This window comes from Schistocerca americana, chromosome 1 (genome assembly GCF_021461395.2).
Source record: "Schistocerca americana isolate TAMUIC-IGC-003095 chromosome 1, iqSchAmer2.1, whole genome shotgun sequence".
Taxonomy (NCBI): domain Eukaryota; kingdom Metazoa; phylum Arthropoda; class Insecta; order Orthoptera; family Acrididae; genus Schistocerca; species Schistocerca americana.
In genome coordinates, this window is record NC_060119.1 from 64,317,667 (window position 1) to 64,329,119 (window position 11,453).

General features: G+C 44.5%; 1 non-coding gene across 1 annotated transcript; it reads right to left on the reverse strand.

Annotated features, from left to right (window-relative positions):
* Positions 1–10,617: 10,617 nt before the first annotated feature.
* Trnar-gcg lies at positions 10,618–10,692 on the reverse strand. Its single transcript has one exon. It is a non-coding gene; the product is annotated as a tRNA-Arg (tRNA).
* Between the last annotated feature and the right edge of the window lie 761 nt (positions 10,693–11,453).

An 11,453-nucleotide genomic window follows, 5' to 3' on the forward strand; every position in this document is an offset into this window, starting at 1 on the left:
ATCTTAGGTGTTGCGAAACAACTCAAACCACTTAAGAAAGGCAAGTCTACCAGTCCAGATGGTATACCAGTCAGGTTTCTTTCAGAGTATGCAGACACAATAGCGCCTTTCTTAACAGTCATACATAATCGCTCACTTGACGAAAGGTCTGTTCATAAAGACTGGAAAGTAGCACAGGTCACACCAATATTCAAGAAAGGAAATAGGAGTAACCCATTGAATTACAGACCCGTATCACTGACCTCAATTTGCAGTAGGATTTTGGAGCATATACTGTACTCGAACATTATGAATCACCTTGAAGAAAATGACTTATTGATGCATAACCAACACGGATTCAGAAAATATAGTTCTTGTACAACACAGCTAGCTCTTTGTTCCCATGAAGTAATGAGTGCTGTCGACAAGGGATCTCAGATCGATTCCATATTCGTAGATTTCCAGAAGGCTTTTGATACCGTTCCTCACAAGCGACTATTAATCAAATTGCGTGCATATCGAGTATCGTATCAATTGTGTGACTGGATCGTGATTTCCTCTCAGAGAGATCACAGTTCGTTGTGACAAACGGTAAATCATCGAGTAGAGCAGAAGTGACATCTGGCGTCCCGCAAGGTAGTGTCATAGGCCCTCTGCTGTTCCTTATTTACATAAATGATCTGGGTGACAATCTGAGCAGCCCCCTTAGAATGTTTGCAGATGACGCTGTAATTTACCGTCTAGTAAAATCATCAGGCGATAAATTCCAACCACAAAATGATCTAGGGAGAATCTCTGTATGGTGCGAAAAGTGGGAATTGGCACTAAACAAAGAAAGGTGCGAAGTCAATCACATGGGTACTAAAATAAATCCGATAAATTCTGGGTACACGATAAATCGCACAAATCTGAGTAGTCATTTCGACTAAATACCTAGGAATTACAATTACGAGCAACTTAAATTGGAAAGACCACATAGATAATGTTGTGGGGAAGGCGAAACACTTAGAAGATGCGACAAACCCACTAAAGGGACAGCCTACATTACACTTGTCCGTCCTCTGCCGGAATACTGCTGCTTGACAGTGTGGGATCCTTCCCAGGTACGATTGACGGAGTGTAAAGAAGGGCAGCTCGTTTCGTGTTATCGGGCAATGGGGGTGAGAGTGCCACTGATATGATACGCGAGTTGGGGTGACAGTCACTGAAGCAAAGGTGGTTTTCTTTGCGGCGAGATCTATTTACGAAATTTCAATCACTAACTTTCTCTTCCGAATGCAAAAATATTTTGTTAACACCTACCTGCGTAGGAGAAATGATCATATACACTCCTGGAAATGGAAAAAAGAACACATTGACACCGGTGTGTCAGACCCACCATACTTGCTCCGGACACTGCGAGAGGGCTGTACAAGCAATGATCACACGCACGGAACAGCGGACACACCAGGAACCGCGGTGTTGGCCGTCGAATGGCGCTAGCTGCGCAGCATTTGTGCACCGCCGCCGTCAGTGTCAGCCAGTTTGCCGTGGCATACGGAGCTCCATCGCAGTCTTTAACACTGGTAGCATGCCGCGACAGCGTGGACGTGAACCGTATGTGCAGTTGACGGACTTTGAGCGAGGGCGTATAGTGGGCATGCGGGAGGCCGGGTGGACGTACCGCCGAATTGCTCAACACGTGGGGCGTGAGGTCTCCACAGTACATCGATGTTGTCGCCAGTGGTCGGCGGAAGGTGCACGTGCCCGTCGACCTGGGACCGGACTGCAGCGACGCACGGATGCACGCCAAGACCGTAGGATCCTACGCAGTGCCGTAGGGGACCGCACCGCCACTTCCCAGCAAATTAGGGACACTGTTGCTCCTGGGGTATCGGCGAGGACCATTCGCAACCGTCTCCATGAAGCTGGGCTACGGTCCCGCACACCGTTAGGCCGTCTTCCGCTCACGCCCAACATCGTGCAGCCCGCCTCCAGTGGTGTCGCGACAGGCGTGAATGGAGGGACGAATGGAGACGTGTCGTCTTCAGCGATGAGAGTCGCTTCTGCCTTGGTGCCAATGATGGTCGTATGCGTTCTTGGCGCCGTGCAGGGAGCGCCACAATCAGGACTGCATACGACCGAGGCACACAGGGCCAACACCCGGCATCATGGTGTGGGGAGCGATCTCCTACACTGGCCGTACACCACTGGTGGTCGTCGAGGGGACACTGAATAGTGCACGGTACATCCAAACCGTCATCGAACCCATCGTTCTACCATTTCTAGACCGGCAAGGGAACTTGCTGTTCCAACAGGACAATGCACGTCCGCATGCATCCCGTGCCACCCAACGTGCTCTAGAAGGTGTAAGTCAACTACCCTGGCCAGCAAGATCTCCGGATCTGTCCCCCATTGAGCATGTTTGGGACTGGATGAAGCGTCGTCTCACGCGGTCTGCGCGTCCAGCACGAACGCTGGTCCAACTGAGGCGCCAGGTGGAAATGGCATGGGAAGCCGTTCCACAGGACTACATCCAGCATCTCTACGATCATCTCCATGGGAGAATAGCAGCCTGCATTGCTACGAAAGGTGGATATACACTGTACTAGTGCCAACATTGTGCATGCTCTGTTGCCTGTGTCTATGTGCCTGTGGTTCTGTCATTGTGATCATGTGATGTATCTGACCCCAGGAATGTGTCAATAAAATTTCCCCTTCCTGGGACAATGAATTCATGATGTTCTTATTTCAATTTCCAGGAGTGTAATAAAATAAGAGAAATCAGAGCTGGAACGGAAGGATTTAGGTGTTCCTTTCTCCCACACGCCATTAGAGAGTGGAATGGTAGAGAAGTAGTATGAAAATGGTTCGATGAACCCTCTGCCAGGCACTTAAGTGTGAATTGCAGAGTAGCCATGTAGCTGTAGATGCTGCATCGAACAGATGGCCTTTGGTGTATACGGCGTGCAACTTCTGAAAGCAAACATCCTGCAACAATCGTAGGAAGAGTCCAAGCTGGAAGGCACGAAGGATCAGCACAAATATGCATCTATCCTTGGTGACCACGTCCACTCCTAAATGCAGTTTGTTTCTACTCGGCACGACGTCATTTACCAGCAGACAATGCTACGTGTCACACAGCTCAGAGTGTACGTACGTGGTTCGAAGAGCAACAGGATGGGTTTACCGTACTCCTCGTGCCATCAGACTCCCCGGATGTAAACCTAGTCGAGAGTCTGTGGGACCGTCTCGGTCGGGTTGTTCGCCCCTAGAAACCTAGGGCAACTTGCCAGCGCTGGAGTCGGCATGGCTCCCCATCTCCCTGGGTACTTTCCAGAACCTCATTGTCACTCGAAAAGGTGCTTATTCAGGCTTTTGACAGATGGTCACATTAATGTGACTGGATACGAGATAACAGAGTGAAAGGACCCAAGCTAAACAAGCTCTTCTGTTCCAGTGTCAGTGTCAGTGGAGATCACTCATACAGTGAAGACAGTAGTATTCCGTTTCTGCACGAGATCTTGAACTTAATACGTCCAAGAAAGCCTTCCATTACCCCCGTGCCCTAAGACTTCGGAATTGTCCACCTTACTGTTTCTCTGCATAGGCTCAATTATATTTCTCTTTTAGAAGAGTTCCTTCAGAAACTGCTCTTGTATTGCTCTTGTTGCTGTTATGCATTAATCTGTTCTCTGAAAGTCTCGCTGTAACGTAGAGACTTTCCAGAGACGTTTAGAGAATGTGTCAAAGTCTCTACTGCTGTCCGACGTAGTCCCTATATGAAGAGAAGGAGTAAAATAAAATGAAAACTGCTGTTCCAACCACAAGTTTGGGTTGCTTAATCAACTACGAATTTCATAGTAGTAGGCACGGGGCTGCTCACCCCTTTAATAAAACGATAATAATTTTAATTCGTTTGATTGTGCATTAAAAGCAAATTTCTCAAGGCATCTGTAACCGGAGAATTAATTCATAAATTCGTCAAAATGGCGTAGAACTGCAGGAGATCCAGTGGCCATTGGTTTCAAGAATCCACACCGAGGTGACAGTTGCCCTCCCGGACGCCGGCCTGACGACGTCCAGACACATGGCGCCACCCGAGTAACGCCAACCTGTGCGTGGGCGCGCCGCGCAGGCCCTCGGCTGGAAGTCTAAGCCACCGTCGGCACTCACGGTTCCGCTCATGTTGGCAGCACATCTTGCTGTCGGAGGAAGCGTACAATGTGCGAGGACCCGAGATCAAAAAAACTACTGTGAGTCCCCCCTATCGCTCTCAGTACGTGGCAGTGCTTGCTAGGATGAGTTCGCGGTACTACATTGTAGGCTTCGTTTCGTGATCAGCACTCGTGCTGGGTGATTTTTCGCTGCATGTGTTCATTTCCACCGCCATGGAAGCAACCAAGTAAAATAACGCTCAGTTATAATCAAGTCATTTTCGGTAGAGTGCCCGTAGCAAAGTCGACACTGTTTAATATGTAAATATTCGGTTTGCAGCCCGAGAGATCAGTGTTCTGGTTTAATCAATGTCGATTCGGCAGTCTCAATCGTGCTGTCCCTGTCGGTGTGCTCGCAACTTTTTCCCACACATGGCTCTTTGCTAGGGGTGTTGATTCTTTTAGAAATATCTGGAATCCGGTACATCGATATTTAAAAAGAATATCATTATTGGATCTCGACATATTCAAGGAAAGTATCGACATACCGGCTGGAAGTATCGACGTTCATGTCTATAAAATACCGGCTGCACATTGTAAATATACTGCCGATTTTAGGTCTTATATTTAATTAAAAATATCTGGAACTCGGTGTACCGATATTTAAAAAGGATATCATTCAGGGAAAGTATCGACATGCCGGCGGGAAGTATCGACATACATGTGTATAAAAATACCGGCTGCACATTGTAAACATACCGCCGATTTTAGGTCTGTATATTTAATTAAAAATATCTGGAACTCGGTATACCGATATTTGAAAAGGATATCATTATTGGCTCTCGACATATTCAGGGAAAGTATCGACATACCGGCGGGAAGTATCGACGTACATGTCTATAAAAATACCGGCTGCACATTGTAAATATACTGCCAATTTTAGGTCTGTATATTTACGCACTGATTTATTGTTAGATATTCTGTAAATCAACAAGCTGGCAGCCTGCCTATCCCCTTACAGCAAGAATTGAAAGGAAAACGAAGCTCGTTCAGGCTTGGCGGTAACCACTTTGCTAACAATGGTAACTGCATGTAAGTGGCACAGTAGAAGGTGTCTGGTGGATCTAACGTTCGGTTTTGTCACATATCGGATTTGTCCGGAACACTTGATGTTGACTTCACTGTTTTCTCATTTCTGCAAACGCCAGCGACTTAGCAGCTGTACTGATAAAAATTGCGTAGTGAAGCTAAACGTTGTAATTTCTGTTGGTAGCGCCGAGCGCCGAATACGTCAGCATTTCGCTCTCAAGTCTCCGCCCACAGCAACGACCAATCTTGTCAGTTAGATTTTTCTTCATTATTTTCAGCAACTGTTTTTGAAGAACGTCGATGTGAAGAAATAGAGCACTAGGTACGTTAAAAAGTGGTTTTTATTAATGCAACTGGTGTGCTTCTTCTTCAAATCGAAAATCTTGTTATTCCTTCACACGGCCACTGCCAAGTGCAGTCGGAGATCTTCTTTTGTGCCACTTTTAGCAGGTTCACAGAGCCAAAGTAGTAAGACTCCTGCACACAGTGAAAGTAAAATTACGTCCTACTGCAATTTCAGAAGAAAAACTTCAAATATTTTCCGAAAATTCTGAAAAATACAATATGAAATAAAAATACAGTTACTGGATATTGCAGTCTTGATATTGATATTTAGATATATCGTGGAAGAAAATCGTCGATGCATATCGACATTCGTGAGAAAAAATCAGTATATCGATATTTTATCAACAGCACTGCTCTTTACCATAGCTTGTGATTCGAATTCTGGGGTTCATCTTTGTTAAGCTGCGTCAATTCCCTCTAGCGACTAGAATAGTTATCGTTATGTCTGAACATATTTTGTGTGCCTCCATGTAATTGTGGTTTGGACCACAGCAAGCGTGCGGATCGCCTATGAAGTCCGAAATAACAGACTGGCTAGTTATCATCTATTTGTATCGAGACTGCCTCTCATTGCATTGTGTTTACGAGAATGTATCTGCTATTCTTCTAGCTGACTGTTACTGGTCACTAACCAATTAATTTCAATAAGCAATCGATATCTCTGCGGTACGCGAAGAGGAATCCGACGTAATCAAGATCATCAGAGCAGAAGATCATCAGGTGAGGATGTTTAGAACCCTGTATTTGGGGTTCTTCATGCTCCACACTGACTCCGCCTCACGCTCCACACGGATCCCTAAGAGCATTGTGATTCATGGATCGTAGCGAAGACAATGACAGGTAGAACCCATTTATTTCTTTAATTTGGATCCTTCCGAAGGCAAAAGAAACGAGCGCGCTGCAATACGTTAATATTACCGATTATCCTATAAGCTCCATAATTTTCTGTTACTATCTACGTCTTTCACGGTAACACTGCAATGCATATAATAAGAGGACGAAACCGTAAGTTGAGAACAGCACATAAATACTCCGTCAAAACAGGCGTCGGAAAGCCCAACGATACCGACAACCGCCATGTTTTCCTCTGCCGTGAACGTCACTTGGTGCAGATATGGAGTGACCTCAGCACACCAGTCTCCCGGTCGTTATCAGTTATCGTGACCGGAGCCGGCACTTCTCAATCAAGTAGCTCATCAATTAGCCTCACGAGGACTGAGCGCACCCCGCATGCGAAAAGCGCTCGGCAGACCAGGACGGTCTCCATCCAGGTGCCAAGCAAGCCCGACAGCTCTTAACGTCAGTGACCTGACTGCAGCCGGCGTTACCACTGCCACAAGGCCTTTGGCATGAGAACAGTAAATTTTTTCATTTATTTAAAAAAGAGATATCAGCAAACAGAAAAAGTTTTGAGTGGTCAGTCATCTTCAGTAACAGACCACTGATATATGCAATACCTAGAAAAGCAAAAAAATTCAGAACACTACCCTACGGCGTTCTGCAAGGTACGCCTTCTGTTCAAAACAGATTTTATTTCCTTATTTTACTGTTTTACAGTTTTGTATCGCGTCTGCAGATATCATGTAGCATTCGGCGACTATAAAGCCGTACTGCACAACTCACGCAATTGGGAGTAAGTTTCAGTTCCCACGCTGGATGAAGGAGACGGCGGGAGACGGTGGACGATGTGGCGTTGCCAGTGGACTGTGGTGTGAGGCGCTGTGGCTAGATTTGAGAACGCCCGTTACGTCAGCAGTGAGGTACGTAGGGAATGCACTGTTGTTAGGGTACGAAGCAAGTAATCATTCTTCATAAATATTTGCTAATAATACTCGCTGTTTTCAGCACAGATATTACGATATGCCTATAGGTCATACAGGAATAGAATCGCTTCCGCGAAGGACTTCGCGAGCTTCTCGGCGAAACAGGTAGAAACAATCCCACGCGATGACTGAGTAAGAATCCAAGAACGGAATGTGTTAATCTCCGCACGGCCATTCATACTGTACGCCTCTTAATACCACCTTCTACACACTCACTGGTTATACTGACACGTTTCTAGAGAAGTAGTAGAAGTGTGGGGTTCTTCCAACCACCTACTATGCCATGACTCCAGTCAGATTAAAATTTCGTCGCTGTTTATTTACAGTTCAGGACAACCTTCTGCTTCCCATTTTCCAGATATGATGTGAACAACAGTAGAACTTCGTCCCTACTCCATAATGATCCAGACTGGTCGAAAGTATTGCGTAGTCCACACAATCAATTCCCTTTGTTGAATCATAGAATCTACCTATCGTCCTGAACCTATAATTCTGCACTGAGAGTGACTATCACACAAGAGAATAAACTGAATTTTCTGTCGGCACTCCTTTTCAGAAGTCAAACTGCGAGTGTGCGAGCAAATTATGTATACTGAGATGATCCACTATTTTCTTACACATTGCTTTCTTGAAAACGTTTGGAAGCTCTAACGGCAAAGAAATTCGCTGGTAATTTTCTACATTATAAAATGGCTAACACTTTGTAAACTGTTTATTGGAGCTGAATTTTGTTTGTTTCGAGAATAATGCCAAAAGTGGGTCTGGAAAGCACTGGAGCCTTTGTCGAACTGGCCATACTGCTGCGTTCGTTGATCTCCCCCCCACGCCTCCCCCCCCCCTCTTTTTCTAAATAAGTCATCGCTACACCCGTCTGTCTCGATAGAAACTTGTATTGTAGTTCCCTTTTGTCAATGACACCAGTTGCAAAGTTCCAGCAGTCTTTCTGTTTTTCATTCTTCACGACGTGGCTTGTCCAAATAGTAATATTCACTACTGGTGTTTAGAAGAGTGAGCACTGTGATCTGCTAGTCATTAATCTCATTATCAAGATTCGCTTCTGCAGATGCGAGAGCATAGAGAAAACACTCCAATGACGCATTTGAACTTCGTTAAATTATGTGAGAAATACTTCATTAGTTACTATTTTCAATAACAATATCGTGGTACCTACAGTGAATGGTATACATAGGAAGAATATGTGATACAAGAATAGTACTGAACATTACATTCTAAATGGTGGAAACTTCGTATAAACAATTTGGTCCTGTCTTGCAATTCCTAATTACCACGAACATATGCTTTGCTTCAGTTTGGAAGACATCAGTAAATAGTTGAATATCTACAAATGATAGAATAAACATCAGTCAACCATTGACTACGCCTTTGACTTCAGCTTTCAGCATTTTATTAAATCTTACAGTGTTATATTTCATTTAAAGACGTAATTTGCGAATGATTAAACCACACATCAGAATGCATGTACTACATATTGCCACAATCTTAGCTTCCACTGGGTAATCCGAATCAAGATTGAACCACATGTCGCTATAAGTCCAGTGTCCGTCTTTCTCGGACGTTTTCTGTTTACCTTGATGGGCTGTTACTTTATGAGGTATTTAAGTTACGAAAATATACTTTTTTCTGCAGTTTTATTGCAATGTGCCGAAATAAAGTCTTAGCTATCTCGTCGAGAGGGTACCGGAACTTCTTGAGAACGACCTCCTTTGCCGTCTTGCGTAGCCATTTCACGCATCCTTCGCCATAAAGGTCGGCTGAACGCAGCACGAGAAACAGAATTTTACATAGTGTGAACAGATGAACAGCCTTTTGAATATTCATGAAGCTCGGTTTGGTGCGCCAGAAGCGAAAGTTATTCTTTTTCCCCTGCGGTGTGTTCGGATGAGCAGGCGCCGCGGACCACGGCGGATCGTGTAATATTCCGTTTGATCCTACAGCCGCGGCTACGGTTGTAGTTTATTGCTCAGCTGCCATTGTGAGAGGTGACTACAAAGCGAGATGAAATGGCCTGCACGGAAAAAGCAGGGCAATTAACGAAATGCCTTCCACATATTTTGTTTTATGCATTGACAAGGTCTCCTAGCACAGGAAACCACGTCTCTGCAGGACATGATGGTAACAAAAAAGTCGTTGTCAAACATTTATCGTGGGCATCTGACACAATACTGAATTTTTTTTTTCTTTTTTCTTTTTCAGTAGCAGATACATGTTGGAAGCCGAGAAGAGTATTAAGAAGCCATATTACGGGGGATTAGATCTTCAGCTGCCTATAGGCATTGAAATAAATCGATTTTGAAGGATGTCACTGAAACTGGTCCATTAATAGCTTTGTTAAAAAAAATATTTTTTTATTTTTTTAAGGAGTCTGCCCGGCGCCCAAAACGAGGTATGGGGGCAAAGTGAGTATCGCCTCGGCCATACAGGCACGCTCCCCATACAACCAAATTCTGAAACTGACATGCAAAAGTAGCGTCTCCCCAGCCATTAGCGCCACTGATCGTAGCATTCGCCAGGTCTCGCAGCGATTCAGGATATATGGTGAATCTGTACTGAATGTAGCTAGAGCCATCCTCGCTCTGTATATGTAGATATGTGGTGTCTGCTCAGTCGGATATGTGCGATGGAACAGACACCATGTACCTATGTATTAAGGAGCTAACTCAGGTGCTTGAAGACAATGAAAATCTAGGCGGAGATAGGTACATGATGGGCATTAAAGTATTTGTCCTATTGCGTTAGTAAGTATGTCTGTTATAAATAATAAAATGCAGAGTGTCATCATGATATTTGAAGATGGTCTCTTGTTGTCGGGCAGATGTGTAGAATTATCAGCGGACAGACAAGTATGAATCCTCTGGAAGCTGTTTTGGTCGATTTTCTGTGATGATAATTCTACATTGTTTTGCTCAACAACAAAAAAGTGTTGCGAAAACCAGCTACAAGTCAAATTTGCTGAAACTAAGTTAAAAATGCTACAACACTGAACTATGCATCTATACAAAAAACTTATGTTGAACCCCATGACATGTTATATACGTGAAGAAGTTTTTGTCAGGATGACACAGCACAAGTAACGACGCTTTTCTTCTTCTTCCTGGCTCTGTCTCGTGATCACACAGTTCGCTCTGGTTCATGGGCTGCAAATTTATTTAATTTTTCCAGAATGAAATTTTCACTCTGCAGCGGAGTGTGCGCTGATATGAAACTTCCTGGCAGATTAAAACTGTGTGCCCGACCGAGACTCGAACTCGGGACCTTTGCATTTCGCAGGCAAGTGCTCTACCAACTGAGCTACCGAAGCACGACTCACGGCCGATACTCACAACTTTACTTCTGCCAGTATCTCGTCTCCTACCTTCCAAACTTTACAGAAGCTGTCCTGCGAACCTTGCAGTTGGTAGAGCACTTGCCCGCAAAAGGCAAAGGTCTCGAGTTCGAGTCTCGGTCGGGCACACAGTTTTAATCTGCCAGGAAGTTTCATATTTAATTTTTAATTATGCATCTGGATGTTATTCCTCGCATCACAATAGACATTTAACGTATGGGAGAAAAATCGTGTGCATCAGCTGTCTGAAAATCGTGTAAACTTTGTTCCACGAATTGTATTTTAAATGTTTATGTGTCACGATTACTGAGACTGAGATTAGGGTCCAGCACGGAATTTACGTTAACAAGCGTTCTGATGACAAGCTGGCCGGTGTTCCAGATCAAAGGCCGTCCGTCCGACGTGCGGGTTCCATCGACGTCTCGCTGATTCCCGCGTCTCACAAACTAGCACGCTACGTTCATTTATTTAATTTTAGTTAGGTTCCCTTAACACTCCTCACAGCCCTTGCTTTCGCTCCCCGTTCCACTGTATTCTCCGCCTCTCTCTCTAATTAATTCTCCTTCTCATGTTTTATATATATACAGGGTGGCGCAGGGAACCGGAAAATTTCGAAATAACGTCATTTCCATGAATAAATTCATAAAACTAGTAATTTATTAACGAAAGTGAATGTATTCAGTATGCCATTATTCAGTATGTCTTTACAATCAAAATGTCCAAAAGTGTCTCTTTACT